Source organism: Pseudochaenichthys georgianus, chromosome 24 (genome assembly GCF_902827115.2).
Source record: "Pseudochaenichthys georgianus chromosome 24, fPseGeo1.2, whole genome shotgun sequence".
NCBI lineage: Eukaryota > Metazoa > Chordata > Actinopteri > Perciformes > Channichthyidae > Pseudochaenichthys > Pseudochaenichthys georgianus.
Window position 1 is genome coordinate 29927683 of NC_047526.1, and position 13500 is coordinate 29941182.

Consider the following 13500-nt stretch of genomic DNA (forward strand, 5'->3'; position numbering starts at 1 on the left):
TCGCTTCAGAAAGGGCCGACTGTTTGCCTTTGCATCCACAACGCTGTGAATGTTCAATGTTCAACGAATACATTACCCCAATGTATTCGTACAACCTCTCGCTGCGTCCCACTTCATCTGGACTCTGTGAAGAACTAGAGTGCGCCCGGTGCAAGAGATGAACGAGTGACAGTGGAATCAGTTTTGCCTCAACTGCTTAGATTTCACCTCAAAGTGAGTGTTTTTCAGTTCTAGGTCTTTGTTTTTGGTTGGTATGACCTTTCCCGTTCTGATACACTTCTTGCTGAAGATGAATAATAGATGAAGCATAACCACATTTGTTTTATTTCTGGATAAGTAGTGGAAATAAGATGGAAAGCAGAGGTGGGAATCTTTAGTATACCTCGGGTGATACAGGTTGATACTGAATTATAAAAATATTCAAAAGTGAATCTGTGAGTAAAACCTCCCCAGAGCTCTATAGGACATGGAATGAGTTGAGTTGGTTTTAATATCATTATACGGACGGGGAGAAAAGATCAATATTAACAGATTGCAATAGGCCTTTTGAGAATGCTTTGTCAATGCCTTGAACCAATGGCTATTTGTTGTGTTTGGTTATCTACTTCAGAGCACCTTTTAGCTTATCAGTGTCCTATTCGCTCCTGGATTCACGAGCAGCTGTTCATATCAGTTAGCAACGTCAACTCCTTTGGAGAACAACTTTGTGAATGCTCTTGACGCAATGAGACTAACACATTGTCACGTGGTGTGGAGCAAACTGTCCGCACCCATCACAACATGTGTTATCAGATTGCATTTCTAGTTGTTCTCAGAGCAACATCGAGACCTATGATCGCAACGTTTTCTGGTCCATCTTACTCTTCCCTTGACCCCAGTTAAGTTATATAAACGTTGTTTTAGGTTCACTTAGTTTTTATATCGTCCATTAGAGGATGAAGAAATGATCTTTTTCAAACATATTAAACATTAAAGGTCCCATGTCATGCTTTTCGGTTATCACCCGTCCCCTTGTGTTATGAAGGTTTTTCTGCATGTAAACGGTCTGCAGTCACAACCCCTCAAAGTTCACCCTGTAGAGAGTAAAACTCTAACAGAGAAGACCCGTCTGTGCTGCCCCAGAACGCCTCGTTGGAGGTTTCTCTTTTCCCATTTGTTTGGCCACTTGAGAACCGCATGACGTCATACGGTTCCCGGAACCAAAATGGACCAATCCACGGAGCTCCTCACACACCAGGAGGGGTGGGGACCTTTAGCGTACATTTTCAACTAACAGGGAGTCTTCTGGTTGGTAAAAGGCGAGTTGGGATCGCGGAGAAATGCTCTCCGAGGCGCAGACCCATTCTCACAGCGTTAAAAACATTTTTCTTACTCGATATTAAGCCACACTTATTTTTTTTACTTCGGCTACGAGTGTTTGTCTGTGCTCAGGATGAGTTTCGCTTGTTCTCGCTGTATCGCCGACCCGGAAGCCACACCAGTAAGCCAGCTCACTGAGCAGCGAGCCTCGCAACGTCCCGACCAATCGGAGCACACCGGGCTCACAGGGAGGGGGGGGGGGGCCGAGCTCCAACAGGCCGTGTAGGACAGAGAGTGAATACACATACTTTACAGAGATGCTGTGTGAGAAACCAATGTGAGTTTGGTATATTGAACAATGTAAATCTATTCTAGTAGATCTCAACAATGGAATTATGATCAGTAGAAATGGCCATGACCTTTAAAGCATACTTATATTCTCATGTTGCTGAACTGTTCAGTGGTGGGTGATGGGCAGCAAAGATGGTCCAATTGTTGCTGAGACGTGTCTTTAAGCCGCTGTATAACAGAACAATTGGGCAAAATGTGCTGCTTTGATTTTACTACATGGAAACAGTCTTTGTTATTTCTTTTGAAAATGGATTAAAGAATATCTATCTTTTAGTCATCTCAAACACTGAAGCAAAAATAAAGCTTTCTTTAATCACTGAACGATATAATTTGGGGCATTGTGATATGACATGCATACGTAAAATCAGTCTTTCATATACAACAAAAGGTAATGGCTTTGAAAATGGTCTCTTCATTATGCAATCATTATAATGGGGGGTTCCGGACCATTGCTCATCATCTTCACGCCCCACCAGCCTGCAGGAGCACCCATTGAAGCCACCGTTTCTTTTGGCTCCTTCAGAAAGCACATCTTTCCCGAGTGTCCCCAAAGACTCGACGCCGTTTCATCCTCACTGTGATTTAACAGGTTTATTAGACCAGGTGCCGGGCATTCTTTGAAACAGTTTTTGCTTTCATGTGAATATATCATGTTCCTCTCGCTATGGATTTCCAGGAGAATACAATACAAAGGATATGAGGCATGTTTCATGTATCCCTCAGGGAGTTCATGTATCGAGCCACACAGATATACAGTGATTGCTTGATTTCCATCACAGGCCTTCCTCCTCACAGTTTACCCCTGTCGTCTTTCAAAGTGCTGTTAGACCCCTCTGTTATAGTCACCTGGGAATGTAGTAGGCTTAAGTCTTTGATTGGAGAACAATACATCAGCCATCAAATTATCAGCTGTATTTATTTACCTATCATGAAGAACAAATACCGTACTTTTCGGACTATAAGCCGCAACTTTTCCCCCCATTTTTTTTGTACAGCTAGCGGCCACTAGGGAACCTCCTACATCTATGGATTTTACAGGTAAAATTAACCACCTTTAACTCTATGGGCTCTATGACCGGTCCGCGCCCGCCACCTTTAAGCGGCGGGCTCCAGCAGGAAAAGCTGGAGGCCGGAAAAGAGTGAGACAGGTAGCGCGCCAAAGTAAAAGTGGAACCGAGAGACAGAACGAGAGCAAGACAGACGGACAATTTAGCTGCTGCGGCTCTTATGCAGGTGCGCTTTATAGTCCGAAGAGTACGGTACTCAGTTTTTCAGAAGTATGGGGGATTTAGTCTGTGTCGAATTGTTTGAGTTTAGTTTTGTTATCCAAAGGAAGGAAAAGATAGTGAATAAAATAAAGAAAGTTGTTTTTTGTCCTTTTAGCCTTGTCTAAGCTTTGATGTCTTTGCCTGTTTGGGTTGTTTTTTTTACTCTGGTTCAGTAATTTAGTTCACCTAACAGTGCTTGTAGTGTAAGAACTCTAGAGGCGTTCCTTGTCCCCAAACTGAGGGCCACTTTTTTGGGGATTTTTTTCCCCAAAAAATGTGAGAGCATGCGTCATTGGAGTTTATGGATGGAGTATTGGATTGAATGATTGGTTTGCCTGAACTGAACCCAAGTGGTGTTGCTAGGGATGTCCCGATCACCTTTTTTTGCTCCCGATCCGATTCCGATCATTTGATTTTGACAATCTGGCGATACCGATTTTTCTCGATCTTTATGCAATGCATTAAGAGAAAAAGGTAACAGATAACGGCTGGTCATCCAACGCGATGAATTCAGCTATCTTGGCTGTTATTGTGTTGGCCTTTCACTGTTCTGGGGCAGTTTCTCTTTCCTTTTAAAAGTCTCTGAAAGTGTCGGTTGTTTCAGTGCCGTTACCTGAGTGGCCGCTATTGTACTCGCCGTGTTGTTGTTGGTGTTTGTTCTCAGGTGGCATATTAGATTGGTCGTGTTGAACGTAGCTCTGTTCTTTCCACCATGCGGAACCTTGAGAAAAGACACTTATTGGGGTTTGTAAGGAATGTTCACTATGGAGCTGTAAAAAGGAAGGTTTATGGAACAATCCATGTTATATTGGAGCAATAGGTGAGAAATTCCCAATAAACCCTGTATCCAAATATATCAATGAGCTCTTACTCTGTTATCTGTGCACAGCCTTTAAAGCTGTCAACATATTGATTTGAACATGACTATTGATTCTTGTCCACAGATGATATACTGCTGTGTTAGAGCTACATTGTCAAATAGCCTTTATTTTCTAAAAGCTGAGCCAATTATTTAAAAAGTTTGTGGTTTTAAAAAGAAACTCATAATAATTCATTTAATGGTGTGATTCTCTGCCTCAATTAAAGATAATTGCTTTGCGTGCTCCACACCTCCCACACTGTGTTGCCTGGCTTGTGGTAAACAACAATAGGGGAGCTGATAATAATGGCACAGAAAGCTTTTCAACCGATGCATCCTCGGCCTGCCTGATTTGTTTGTTTCTTTTTAATAAATGTCACCTGAGGCTGCTCATTAGCCGAGACCAACGAAACAAAACATGTCATCAGCCAAACGGTCTTTATTCAGACAAACACCAAACAGTGTGCGTCCGATTCTCTGACAACAGTTGTCTGTCATTAGCAAACCTTCTGCTGGCGTTTGAATGCATCCTCCTTTTGTACACTGAAAGAATTACGCCTTCCAATTTTAAAAGGGATCAAAACCACTTGAAAGACAGATTGGTTTCTGTAATGGTGCCAGAATTACTCGCGTCGAGAGCAGCCCTGAATCCTCCAAAGTTTGTGAGAGCTCGCCTTTTGAATTTGACTGCGAAGCAAGTCTGCAACTGGAGAAACCAAGATGAAAGCGAGTCATTTAAATCTCCGACTGAAACACAAGTTTTTTAATGACTCTCAGCAAGAAAGCCTTGAGGAAAAATGTCCTATAATTTTTTTTTATTATTATTAGTCAATGTGCACATGTCAGAAATTTTTTTTTATAATAATAATAATTATAATAAATAGATGCAAAACAAAACAACGTTCAAGGTACAACAACAATTAAAATAAATTAGAGCCGGGACTCGATTAAAAAAATTAATCTAATTAATTAGAGGCTTTGTAATTAATTAAACGAAATTAATCGCATTTTTAATCAAATATACATATCTGACCTGAGAACAGTGAGAAGCAATTTTCACATGGATTTGACTCCAGGTGGTCTACAGTCGAGTGCAATCCAGTGAGCCGGTTATTTTCTCAGACGTGGACTTACTTATCCTGGCCCTGAAACCAGTCATCTGGTTGAGTGTGGGTTGGGTCAGGGTGTGGTTCCTTGCACTCGGAGTCGGGCTAACGTCCACGCTAGCTGCTACAAGCTTTGCATTTAGGTGATACTTTAGGCTTGATGTGCTGCGGTGATATGCAAATTCGTTTTTGCATAATTTTCACACAACCGTGCTCTTATCGACGCTTCCATCCGTCTGTTTTTTAAAACAAAATGGTCCCATCCACGGGGCCGACCAAAGCGGTCTCATCAGCTTGTTCGTTCATGTTTGACTATTGTTCACCGTGGTTTGTTGTTGTTTGAAGTCCCATGCTGAAGTCATGAGCGTTAGTTGGTGCTCCAGTATAATCGGTACGCCTGAAACTCATCCAGTGAGAAACGTTCCGCTGTGCAAAAATAAGTGCGATTAAAGTGCGATTAAAATGCGTTAATTTTTTTAACGCGTTAATTTTTGTGTAATTAATTAATCTTAATTAACGCGTTAAAGTCCCGGCCCTAAAATAAATACATTCTCAAATAGTCTGTCATATTCAACAGCGGCAAGAAGAAGCTTTAAAAACCTTTCTGGTCCGACCCCCTCTCGCGTACACTTGTCTTGAAAGTCAAAGATTAGGTCAGCGTCATGTTGTAAACAAATAAAACATTTTCTACAAAACAACCAAAAAATAAATAACTTTTACAATGACAAGAAATAACGAGTATGAGTTCACAGGTCCTGCTCATAACCATTCATGATTTGGTTTCTAAATAATAGTTTTAGTTTAGATTTACACTTGTACAATGTTTTCAGCTCATCATTACTGTTATTTAATAAGAAGTTATAGCCACTAACACGTATTAATCTCCTCAGTCTTTATATAGCTTGTCATTTACCATGGGATGGAAAGAGTACAAGAATATCATACTCCGATATGTATTGATTGACTCCAACCGATGGACCTTTCTCTGGCAGACCATGTCTGTTTGTATGTGGGCGTGTAATCTCGTCAGCAGCTCATGAATACACTGATGCTCCTAATGCTCCCATGAATCAAAGTGAAATGGTTCCTTACATCAGCACTGAATAGATTTTAAATAATCAATTGATGACCGTTATGGCGCTTTTCCACTGCAGGGCCTTAGTACGGTATGGCTAGGCCTCGTTAGGCCCGGCTCACTTTATGCTGCGTTTCCATTACAGTTTAGGAACTGGGGCAGTAACTATAGTAACGCAGTGTAGGCGGAGCCGTGACGTCATCTTCAATGAGAACCACAAAACCAACATCAGCCGTTAGCTGTTAGCCCTCAGAGCTCACAGCTCCTCATATCTGTTCAGAAACTAGACAAAAGTTAAACAAGTACAAACCACAGACTGTCTGTGTCATGGCGAATACAGTCGCTGCTTTATTTACGTCTGTAGGCCGTTGTTGTGAGTGTGGACGGTCGGAGCATATACTGCGTTAGCTTAGCCAATATCCATTCAGAAAACATGCTTTTCAAAAGGTGTTTCTCCGGCCGTCTGTCTGCAGACTTGTCAAAGCATTAATTCATGGTTTTTACTAACCGGTATCAGTATGTTGTTACTTCGGCATCATTTTGAAACCTATATTACAATTAAATCACGGTCAAATATGTTCATTTTGTTGTAGTTGCCAGCGATTCTCTCACTGGTTTAGCATACTCAGCCCGGCTGTTGACCCGGAAAGAACCTCAATTTTGGAGAGCCAGAAAAACTGTACCTGCTGGCCGGAACTACGGCGAGTGGAAACGCAACCAAAAACGGTCCGGGCACGCTTAAACCGCGCTCCGCGCTGCAGTGGAAATGCGCCATTAGTGACGTGTCGATATCATACAGGTGCAGTGTATGGGTCGCTGGTTCTTGATATTTTGAGGCCCTGTCTGTCATTTCCACAATGCAACTTCATGCATGTGTAATTTAAGGGGCTTTATTTTGTGATCATCATTATCTCACTTTGGCGAAAGGATCAGAAGGGATGTTTCTAATAAGTATATCTTTATTTATTAGAACAATTGGTCCATTTATAGATCAACAGATAATTAACACAGCATCCTTAATGATAAATACATCATGTCGAGTCATTTATTAAGCAAAAATAGTACCAACCGTTTGTTGTTTTAAAGCCTACAAATTGACAGGATTGACTGATTTCTCTGTTGTGATTGGTTTTGTACTGTCGTTCAAACTAAACCAGTCATTTCAAATGTCTCTACTAGCGGCTCTGGACATTGTAATACACCAGAAGAGTGAGAGCTTGGATTGGACATTTTGTTCATTGACTAAAAAGAAGCCTTTGTTTTGCGAGTGTGTGTTACAGAGTGCAGGTGGCGGTGTGTGTTTTGTGTCTCTGAGACTGTAGTACCATGACTCAGTCACACTGGGACAGTTATGAGTGTATCCTGATGAATTGACTACAAGACCAGAGGAACTTGGGATTTGGGAGCGAATAGATCAAACTGTGATGGCTGCTCTGGACGTGTTGTTTAGATTTGAGTTCTGCGGTGTCGGTCACATTTCCTCCGCTCGGGTCTTTAAAGGATTGCAGCATTCTGGCAGTTTGGTGCTTATTTAAGGCGATCTTCGAGTCTTTATTTAGCTGCCTGTGGGTGCATTGCTCTTATCTTCCTGAGGCCTTTTTGTAAAGAGAGAATAATGGTACTGCTTCACCTGTGAGAACAAAAACATCTGTGTCCTCTCAGTTGAACAGATACATTGTTGCTTCAGTTCATGGTTCATATGGATAGCATGTTCTCACCTTTTGTTATCTTGCAAAGTAAATATGGACAATTGGTCAAAACAGCTTAATAACTCAAATGTTTTGTACCTTGTCTCCTTAGCATATTGACATCTTTTAGATTGTTGCTTGCTAGGGCTGAACGATATACCGTGTAATGGCGATAACCGCGGTATGCACATGCGCGGTATTCACACCGCAGGGACGTGTGGTTTTATTCATTTAAAAAAAAAAAAAATGCTAACGCAATTTAGCACAGAATTCAAAATAAAGATACCTTTATTACTTATCGAAACTGCACATACAATATATCCGATTAAAGCTGAGACTCCACAGATGATGTAAGTATAGTATCTAAGCGATCCGATCTCGCAACAGGGGAAGCAAACACAGACATCACAACACCTACCTTTTATGGAGCTTTTACGGGAGATCGTCTCACCGTAGCTGTCAATCTGATCAAAAGACGTGTTCAATGGCATTAAAACGAGAAAGAAAAAACGCGGCTGAATCGGTTGATCCATAGGTTGATAATGTATCTGTGGCTTTGAAGCAATTGTTTATAATCCATAATTCCATTTTTATGTAAAAATCGGAGCACAACAGTTAGCTGCTAATGGTAGCCACCAGAGTGTATGCAGCTTCCGGTTTTGGCTACGCGTCACTCTCACTCCTTATTTGGTAATGTGTGTGTGTTAGTCTAACACACACACATTACCAAATAAGGAGTCTAATTTAGACTGCGCTGGACTGCCGCATAGCCAAGACCGGAAGCAGCAGCCACTCTGGTAGCTACCATTAGCAGCTAACTTTTGCTCTGCGATATTTACATAAAAATGGGATTATGGATTATAAATTAAATCATTTTTTTATACAGAGACGTTAAAAACCTATGGATTAACCGATTCAGCCGCGTTTTTTCTTTCTCGTTTTAATGCCATTGAACACGTCTTTTGATCAGATTGACAGCTACGATGAGACATCTCCCCTAGAAGCTACGTAAAGGTACGTGTGTGATGTCTGTGTTTGCTTCCCCCTGTCCGAGTGCAGATCACTCAGTGATGATACTATATACCTAGATAATCTGTGGAACCTCAGCTTTAATCGGATATCTTGTATGTGCAGCTACGATAAGTAATAAGGGTACTTTTATCTTGAGTTCTGTGCCAAAGTGCGTTAGCATTTTTTTGCTCAGGGGTCATTTAGATGCTTCTTATGAGACTTGTGTTTTGTTTTGGTAAAAATGGTTTGTATCGTCAGTTAGCTGAGATTATTTCCGTTAATCTGGTATAACACATTAATAGGTTCTTAAATATTACGAACCCCTGAGACACTGTCGTGAAAAGAAAAAGTAAAGTACCCGCCGGGACGTTGGGGTTTAACAGGTTAAAAAAGAGCAATATATACCGCAGGGGGGGGGGGGAAATACCGTGCAGCCCTATTGCTTCCATTGCATTTAAATTGTCTATGTTTTCTACTTGTACTTGTTTTATGGTGTGTGAGCTGTGCTGTGTGATTGTTTTGTTTGTTTATTTGACTGTACAGCACTTCTGGTCTGGAAGCTTTAAAGTGCTTTATAAATAAAGCTGTATTGTATGTTCCAGTTCCAGATGGATTTGTGTTCAGACAATTCAGTTTAGCCTCCGTATTTCTCGCATTGATACATGTTTTCGCACAGTGTTGATCGGTATTATCCGTTTACTCACCTAACCTAATATCTGACTCTCCATGTTCTTTTATAACGAGTATTATAAACTTTCCATGGGAATAAACAGGAATACAAAATATTGAAGGTTGGCTCTTCATAGGGAACTTAAATATAGTTGGGGAAAGTATATTTTAGCATAATTTAAGCACACTGCTTACTGCATGGCTATTGAGACCACACCCCCTACAGCAGGAATGGGCAACTTAGATGGTGGTGGAGGCCACACCCTTTATGTACTGGCCACCAGGGGCCGCAGATTCACTTGGAACACACACAAATTAGTAGTAGTGGCGGCTCGAGTTGCTTACTTTCATTACAGCAACGGTCTGCAAACAGACTCAACATTGTGGTGTACCCCTGAATTCAGTGAAAAGATATTCTTTCTCCCACTTTTCTTGGAAAACACGATTTTCCTCGGATACCTTTCTCTTGCTCATGCTGACATCCACAGAGGGCTGTGCTCATATGTTACCCGCTCTATCGAAATCAGTCGGAACGGCTCATTTCAAAATAAAATGATACAATTCGATTACATTTCCCTCAATTCCCAGTTAGTTCCCATGGAAATTTACCGGAAACTTACCGGAAATGTTCCGCCCCTTTGCAACCCTACGAGGGACCCAGATGTCCCGGCACTCTCAAGGCTGACGGTTATTTCAGCCGCAGGGAACTGAGGCTACACGTCAGCCTGAAGCACACACTCATTCTCACCTGATGTCCTTTCTGTGTAGCATGGTGAGAACCTCTTCCCGTAAAGACGTGCTAATAGCTACATAGCTCTGAGATTGAAGATTGTGTTAAAGAATGTAATTTGCTGCACAGTCATGTTACTCAGCGGGGGTCTTCTTTGGTCACTCAACTCAGTCCTGTTTGTTGTGACATGTGACATACAGGTCAGTGTGTGTCTCATTATCACTTCATGTACGCGTCACTGCTGTCATGTCCGGTTTGTTCTATGCAGCAAAACATTATCAGTTTGAGGTTTTATGTTCTGTCAGTATTACTTTATATTTCGATCAGATGCAGGTCCACAACACTTTGGATTCTCTGTGCATTATCCTCTTATGTTATTATATAATATGAATGTATTAGAGTGGGATGACTAAGTACTCCACATATTTCCTTTTGACACTATTGATTTACAGTCTGTACATTAATTAAAAACATAAAACCAACACAGATTCTTGCCTGATAGCATCCAGCAAAGCTATATTAACGGACGTCTATATCCCATGTTACCCTAGGTATGTAGAGCCCGAGCTGCAGCATGTTACCGCCAAGCACGCTTTACACCTATACAACAATAAGAGCAAGGCCTCCGGTGGATTGGAGCTCTTCTGATAGACTTTGTCATAAGCACAGTCTCGAGCAATCACCATTAAAAGTTAAGAGTAAATAGTTTCAGCCCTCTTTATTGTCTCGCCTGGTTTGTTCAGGATTTTAATTGCAATTAGTGCAGACAGTGATTTATCGACGCATAGTGGGTTTCAGCGCGGTGCCATGTAAGGCTAATTGGTTTGGTTAAAAAGGCGTGACAGGGCTCTGAGAAAGAGGATCGGACGCATAGATCACCACAACAAGTTCCTAAAAACATCCTTTCCTACAATTGTTCTAAAGTCTACGTTTCCCTTTCTTGCTCTATCCCTTCCTAGAATAATTTCCTCATATCTTTCCTTCCGCCTTTTCCTAACATTTTCCATCCTCTTAGCGCGACCAAACACCCATCAGACGGGATTTGTCCTAGAAAGTAATAACGCTCGATCAGTTTTCTATGAGCCGCTTTGACTCAACTCCTCTCTTATCAAGTGAGGATCTGCCGCGACAGCCGGTTTAAAAAGAAAAGCAATAATTCACTGATCACACGCCATTACTCTGCCGCTAAATGGAGGAGGAAAGGGGGAGCCGGGAATGTGTGTATTCCTCTTCCAGTCACATCAAATGTCAACATTTCACTGCAGGTGTTAGAGGAGATTTAGCAGCAGTGCTGTTGCTCCTTACATGTCCCTCCTGTTTCTATTCAAGCTCTTCCAGGAGAGGAGGCGAATCAAGGTTAATGTTTTAAGGCCACTACACACCAACCTGAGACCAAAGAACGTGTACCGAAGGCCTCACGACTTTTACGTCCGCTACGTCGCCTGCGTCCGCTACGCCGCCCGCCTACGAACACACCACAAAGACTTCAGTCGACGAATGGCAATAGCTGTCCTTACCAGCAGGCAGCGGTAGTGTGTATTCGTCATTCAAAAGAGGCAACAACCAATCAGAGTGATTACTTTGGCCGATTCAACGATTCAATATGTTGAATCGGCCGCGGGAGGTATGGCCGTAAAGCATCAACGGTGCAGGACACACCAACCTGAGTAGGGCGCCGCGAATGCCCGGCTGCCTCTGACGGCCAACATCGGGTAGATGTGTCGGGGCCTTTACACAGCGAGCAGAGTCTGAGCAGAGAGATGTGTACTGAAGGAGTGTCTCTCTACACACAAGGGCGTGCATCTGTGGTGTTTGAACTCTAACGTCTGCACTGTCACCAACAGCGGCACGATAAGGCAAATGGCAAACAAGGACACAAGGACACAAGGACACATGCACGTTAAATACCCATAAATATGTTTGCCATGATGTTCAGGATGTATAGTGGCAGCCCCGTGTTGAGTTGCATGGTTTCAAGTCTCAAAAGCTCAAAGGCTTTAAAGCTTAAAGCTTTTCTGAAGGCTTTGTCTAGTTAGATAAGGAATACAATGAGAACATAGAAAGCATATTTTATGTTGTGCATGCAGTCAGAGGAGTTTACTAAAAAATTGCTTTGAGGTAAAACATGTGACGAGGTGAATTAAGAAATCTAAATAATTTCTTCAAAATTTTGAGTGAAAAATAAAACTTTGAGCTCGTTATTTTAAATCGTTTAGGATTGTAAAGTATTAACACTTTTTGGTATCTCTTGATGTGCAGATTACTTTACGTTGTGATGTTGACTTGGGCTGCACGATTTGGGGAAATAATCTAATTGCGTTTTTCGATATTTGTTTTTAAGCGACCCAACGGAAGTTTATTGTAAAATGCGGCCATATCTCTGGCTAGGAAGGTCGCATCAACGTGCTCCCGTCTCCAGCACCCCCGCAGCCCGAGCTACGAATGAAAGAACTAAACTTACATGAAACTTCCGTTGGGTCGCTTTAAAGTCGAGCTTCAGTTTCAGATTCACCCTGTAATAGAAACACGTGATGGAATAGTACTAACCTGACTCAGAAACCATCTAGGAAAGCTCCATTGGAAGCCATTTGGAAAGGGCAGGCATTTTCAGAAATATTTGGCAGGTGATTGGATCAATCTGTCTATCACCTTCTATCATGGGCTACTTCTGATTGGTTAACAATGGCTGGTACATGTGGAGCACAGCACTTCTGATTGGTGTGGATGACTGACACACTCGTTCAGCCCTAATGTTGACTTGAATATTCACTTGATTCATATGTTCAGTCAGTTTTTAATTTGTTCAATAAGAGAATATTGGAAATGTTTTCCTTTCCTTTTGTTTAATTCTAGCTGCATACCGAAAGCAGCAGAAGCGAGTAAGATCTGTTTAGAAGTCATTTCCCTTTCTCAATATTATTTCCCTCGTAGCATGCAGCCCTATTTACTCCAAGAAATGTCTTCTTATAGAGATTTTCCTCCCTGTTTTTTGCATCTCTCAGAGGAAAGATCTGTAAATTGCATGTTTGGTTATAGCAACGGTCCAACTGCCAGATATTTTCAAATTAAATCTCAAACGGACAAAGGCAGCCAATTCTCCCTTTTACAAGCTTGAACCTGCACGTGTGTGACCTTTAAGCTTTAAAGGTGACTGAGTTATTAATTGCTTTTAAAGAAAGTCTTGATTAACTTTCCACCGACAGACTTAGTGGCCGACAGCTCAAATATGGGACTCACGTCGAGGATAAAAAAAAGACGGTGTGAATTCATATTGTAATTCTCATGTGTGGTGCATGTTAAAGTAATATCAGCTGTTTTGTCATCGGCTATCAACCTGTTTTTCTTTTATACGATTCCTCGTTCCTCCACTCTGTTTAAAGGTCTCCTATTGGGGCTGAACGATATATCGTGTCATGGCGATAACCGCGATATGCGCATACGCGA

The 13500-nt window shown here is 41.7% G+C and overlaps 1 protein-coding gene across 1 annotated transcript in view; it reads left to right on the forward strand.

The window, feature by feature from the left end:
- The window catches only part of aven (apoptosis, caspase activation inhibitor), a 43038-nt gene that overhangs the window by 17255 nt on the left and 12283 nt on the right, over positions 1-13500 (forward strand). The gene's annotated exons all lie outside the window — the stretch shown is intronic.